Source organism: Ochotona curzoniae, unplaced genomic scaffold (genome assembly GCF_017591425.1).
Source record: "Ochotona curzoniae isolate NIBS_2020 unplaced genomic scaffold, NIBS_Ocur_1.0 scaffold_3208, whole genome shotgun sequence".
Classification (NCBI taxonomy): domain Eukaryota; kingdom Metazoa; phylum Chordata; class Mammalia; order Lagomorpha; family Ochotonidae; genus Ochotona; species Ochotona curzoniae.
This window is the reverse complement of record NW_024467106.1, coordinates 31,953,089-31,959,088: the sequence shown is the minus strand read 5'-3', so window position 1 is coordinate 31,959,088 and position 6,000 is coordinate 31,953,089.

Below are 6,000 nucleotides of genomic sequence, written 5' to 3'. Positions count from 1 at the left end.
GAAAAACATAAATGCATGGAGAGACAGATCAGAAGAACAAAGATTACTTAAATAGCCATTTTCTTCAGCTCCACCAATACAGCAAAAGTAACCCCTGTTAACATGTAAGCTGCCTACAGCTTTTCATGAGAGATTTATATTAAATTTTATATGAAAATGCATAGGGTCCAAAATAGGTTTAAAAAAAAAAAAGCTTGAATTGGACTAGCTAACTCCCCTTCCTGGTTGTAAAAGTTAACACAAAGCTATAGTGGCCAACATGACATGACAATGTAATAAGGACGGTCACACAGAATGAGCAAATGGAGAGGCTAAAAGTAAATCCTGATTTCTGAAAAAGGCATTAAGGTGATTCGATGTGGAATGGATCGTCCTATCAACAATGGAGCCAGGACAATGGGATATACACATGCAAAAGATGAATTAATATCCTCATCTCATTCAAGACTCAAAAATTAATTCAATATGAATCATAGACCTAACTGTGCAAGTTAAAGCTATCAAGCTTACAGAGAATGAGACAGGCATGTGGACTGGCAGCTAAGCCGGCATTGGGAGACTATATTGGAGTGCCTGTCTCTGGCTCCTAATTATTTTTTAAGGTTTATTTATTTATTTGAAAGGTACAGTTAGAAAAAGAGAAAAAGAGAGAGAATCTTCCTCTGCTAGTTCACTTCTCAAATAGCTGCAATGGTCAGAACTGGGCCAGATTAAAGCCAGAAGCCTGGAGCTTCTTCAAAGTCTTCCATACAGGTGCAGGGCCCCAAGCAATTGGGCCAAGTTCCACTGCTTTCCCAGGTACATTAATAGGCAGCTGTGTTAAAAGTGGAGCAACTGGCAGCCATATGGGATGGTGACATCACAGGCAGTGGCTCTACCCACCACGCCACAATGCCAGACCCTATGGATCTTAATTCTAGCTTCCTGCTAATGCAGACCTTCAGAGGTGGCAATGATTGAGTCCCAGTCACTCACGCAGGAGACCAACTTTGGCCTGGCCCAGCCCTAACCACTGCCGGCACAGGGAGGGTAAACCAGCAGATAGCAATTCTCCATCTCTTTCTATTCACTCCTACCCAGACCACCTCTCAAATAAACCAATTTTTGAAACTTACAGAAGAAAATCTTCATAAATCAGGCAAATGTTTTTAAAAATGCAATCATAATAATATAACATCATCAAAAATATAATGTATGGGATCACTGCTGTGGCACAGCACATTAATTCACCACTTTCAATGCTGGCAACCCACATCAGAGCACTGGTTCATATCCCAGGTGCCTTGCTGCTCAGCTCTCCGCTGTTGCACCTGGGAAAGCAGTGCAAGATGGCCCAGCTGCTCAGGCCTCTGCCCCACAGCCATGTTTAAAAAGTATGACACTAAAAAATAATGATATTATAAGCCACAAGATAGAGAAAACACTGGCAGATCATGTACCTAATAAAAGACTAATGTCCAGAATTTTTAAATTATTAATTATTTTTTAACATAGTTGATTAGGGTGATTAGGGTCAAGGGCTACAGGAAGATGGGTGAGATCACAATTTCCATATTCTCTTTTTTTCCTTCCTGTATCTGTGGGAAACAGGGAGACAAGGAGAGAAGCCAAACCCAGCCTCCCAAACACCTCTGCAACCTGGAATGGAGGACAGCCACCCAACACCATCCCAGGATCCCCAATGTAGGGCATGCTCTGAGGGTCCTGCTCATGAGGAGGTTTCGATAGCTCAACAGTTCCAAAGTACTGCCACTCCAAAGCATGAAGAAATCTCTCCAAAATCCACTGACTGACATAGTGCACCTTACAGTCTCCATTTGCCCACATATTCACTGCCAACACATGGCTGGGGTTGTTGAATGATTTGTTTTGTCCTCCGTCCTCTGTTGTGGTACCAGGTACCAGGTGCCCTCTGCAGACTCCAATGTACTGCCATATCCTCCATGTGCACCTGGATATGCTGTCCACTGCTCCATCTGAGCCACCAAGGAAGCCCAGCTCTGACACATGCACTCCATGGTCAGACCACGGAATCTACAATTCTCTCCATGGTTGGGGTTCTGAGTCCAGCAATTCAGTTGGGAGGATCCCCACTGAAACTCCATCTGAGGTGATCCCAGAATTGATTTTTGTGTGTGCTTGCCAATTTAGGGTCCAGCACAGTCCATTGCCCCAATCAGTTCATGCATATGCTGGTGGTTGCAATTCCTGGGTCAGTTCTTTCTCCAGCCCTGTTTGCAATTACAGTGGCCCTGTTGCTGAGTGTCCCTCAGGATTCATTTCTCACCTACACATACTGTGGGCTTACCCATGAATGTCCCTAGGCAGTCATTTCAGAGCCCCCAAGACCCCAGAGCTCGCCACTGGACTGTTGTTGCTCTGGCAGCCCACAAGCCCAGGATTCATCCACTGTTTGGCAGTGGCGGATGGGGAGCTAGGATCCCCAGCAGGAAGCCTTGCCCGGCATGGGTTCTGCCAGCCACAGCCACATGGCTGAGAAATTCAGATGCCCTCACCTCTGAGCAGACTTACCTGGACTTCATCCACAAACATGGCCAGAATTTATCTTTAAAAAAAAAAAACTAATAGTTTAACAATAAAAACATCAGAATTTGGACCCGGCACAATGGCTCAACTGGCTAATCCTCCACCTCCAAGTGGCAGAATCCCACATGGGTGATGGTTTGCATCTGATTGCTCCTGTTCCCAACCAGCTCCCTGGTTATGGCCTCAGAAAGCAGTAAATGATGACCTAAAGCTTTGGGACCATGCACTTACATGGGAGATCCAGAAGAAGCTTCTAGTTCCTGGCTCCAGATCAGCTCAGCTCTGGCCATTGTAGCCATTTAGGGAATGAACCAGTGAGTGGAAGATTTTTCTGTCTGTGTCTCACTTGATCTTAGCCAAAAGGCCAAGAAGTGATTTCTCTCTGTGTCTCTTTCTCTCTGTAGATTTGCCTTTCCAAAAATAATAATAATAATAATAATAATAAATGAATCTTAAAAAAAATAAGCAGCACAATTTAAAATAGAAAAAATTGGTTATTTTTTCAAAGATATGTACATATAACCAATTACCACATAAAAAGATTCTCAGCATCTTTGGACATTAGGAAAATGGAAATTTACCTTCAAAGTTTACAATATAAGACACTCACTATTCATTAAGATGTCTATAATTAAAAATACAAAGTGTTGGAGAGTATGTGGAAAACCTGGAACCCTCTCACACATTCCCACTTAAAAAACAGTTTCATCACATGGCCCGGAAATACTAGTCCTTAGTATCTATCCAGGAGGAATGAAAACATATCCCCACAAACACTGTATGTAAATGTTCAATGCAGTTAATAACTAAGCCCTGAAAACAAGTCAGGTGTCCTCTTGTTAGTAAATGGACAAACAAAATGTACATCCATATAGTGGATGCTATTTTTTTTTAGTCATGCAGGTGGCCAACCCTCAGTTACAGATTGATGGTATTAAGGGGGTAGAAATTTGATCTAGTTATGGTGATGAAGAGAGAGCACAGTGGAAATTTCTAATGTTATTGGGGACATGGTCTTAGTTCTCTATGACTGGTAGAGAATTGGCTATAACACCTGAGCTAGTGGGGGCCTGGTGTAATAGCCTAGTGGCTAGATCCTTGCCTTTCCATGCACTGGGATCCCATATGGGCACTGGTTCATGTCCCAGCTGCTCCACTTCCCTTTCAGCTCCCTGCTTGTGGCCTAAGAAAGCAGTTGAGTATGGCCCAAAATCTTCAGACCCTGCATCCACATGGGAGACCTGGAAGAAGCTCCTGGCTCTTAGCTTCAGATTGGCTTAGCTCTGGCCATTTGGGGAGTGAACCAGCAGAGTAATGATCTTTCTCCCTGTTTCTCCTTCTCTCTGTATATCTGCCTTTCCAATAAAAATAAATAAATCTTTAACAAACAAACAAACAAACAAAAAAACCCCGAGCTAGGCCCTGTTGCTCCATCAGCATCCTATTTGTCATTAGATCCTTCCTCCTAACTTGTCCTACCACTATCATCCTCCAGCCTCACTACATAGCAATATCACAGGACCCTCCTGGTCTCATACAGTGAACCCTCAAAACTAGGAGCCCAGAATAGACCTTTTCCCTTTACAAGTAGCTTTTCTTGGGCTTTTGTGGCTAATACAATGGACTTTTATTAAGCAAGAAAAAGGAAAGCATTGATGCATACTACAACAAGGATGAGCCATAATACAATGATGAAAAGGCAAGATATAAGGTGAATATATGGCTTGATTTCATCTCTATGAACTGCTCGGAAAGGACAGGCTGTACAGATAGCGAGTACATCTGTAGCTGCCTCGGAACTGACACGGGAAGTAACTAAGTGGGCAGAAAAAGAAAACTTCTTCAGCGATAAAGCTATTCAGAAACCGAATTGTAGTGATGGTTGAACAACTCTACAAACTTACTAAAATCTTTGTTTTAAACTGTATACTTCAAGGGGGTATAGAATTATCAATAAAGGTGCTAAAAATAATTGCTGGATAACTGAATAAGGGACAGGAAATAGAGGAAGAGTCCTAAATCTACATATCAATAGTATAACCGCATCGACTGAAGCAGACATTGTCATATTGGGTTTAAAAATAACTATATGATATACATATAAGAAAACTACTTCAACAAAATACAGATCAATTACAGTTAAAATATGGGAAAATAAATACCACTGAAACTCTAGTCTAAAGAAAGCTGGAGGAGAGGGCCCTCAGCCTGGCAGTGGGATATCTGCACCTCACACTGAGGTGCCTCAGGTCCATTCCTAAACCCCAGCTCCTGACTCCAACTTGCTGTCGGTGCAGATCCTGGCAGAGAGGAAGATGGCTCAGGTAACTGTATTCCTGACACCTCATGGGAAACCCAGGTTGCATTCCTGACTCATGAGCTTCAGCCATTGCAGGCATATGCATCAGTACATGGAAACATTCCATTCCTCTCCTCTCTTCTCCTCTCCTCTCCCACCTCCCCTCCCCACCCCTCCCTTCTCCCCTTCTCTCTCTCTCTCCCTCCCCCCACCTCCCTCCTCCAACCCTCTCTGCTCCCATCCCTTTCTCTCCTTCAAACAAAAACTGACAAAGTAAGCCATAATGATTATATTAATATCAAAGTAGACTGCAGAACAAAGCCTATCACTACATTATAAAATAATAAGTAACTAGCAACACACTCCATATACATCTGACTATACAGATGCTTGAAAGTCATAAGTAAAAAACAGATTTAAAAAATAGTGTTACTGGAATCAGTGCTGTAGTGTGGTCAGTTAAGCCCCTGCCACTCATGGTGCCAGCATGCTATATGGACACCGATTCAAGTCCTGGACACTATACTTTTGATCCAGTGCCCTGCTAATGCTCCTGGGAAGTCAGTAAAGGTTGGCCCAAGTGCTTGGGTCTCTGAATCCACTCGGCAGACCCAAAGGTAGTTCCTGGCTCCTGGCTTCTACCTGGCTCAGCCCTGGTCATTGAAGCCAGTTGGGGAGTGAACTCGCAGATAGAAGATCTGCCTCTCTCTTCTCTCAGTGGCTCCGCCTTTCAAATCAATAAATAAATCTTCAAAAAGAAAAAAAGGGCAGTATTTTCAAAGTTCACAAGTGTGCTCGGAGACTAAATACTCCTCTCTCGGTAATCAGTAGAAAAAACAGAATATCAGTAAAAATATGGAAAACCTGAACCTGTTGGCCAATGTGACTAACAGCAGTCCCCTGCTTATGCTGTTTCATCATTTTTTAAAGATTTATTTCAAAGGCAGTTTCAGAGACAGACAGATCTTCCATCTGCTGGTTCACTCCCCAAATGGCTGCAGCAGCTGAAACTGAGCCAGGCCAGGAGCTTCTTCTGAGTCTCCCAAGTGCGTACAGGGTCCCAAGGACTTGAGCCATACTCTGCTGCTTCCCAGGCACATTACCAGGGAGTTGGATAGAAAATGGAGCAGCCAGGACTTAAAACTGGTGCCGAT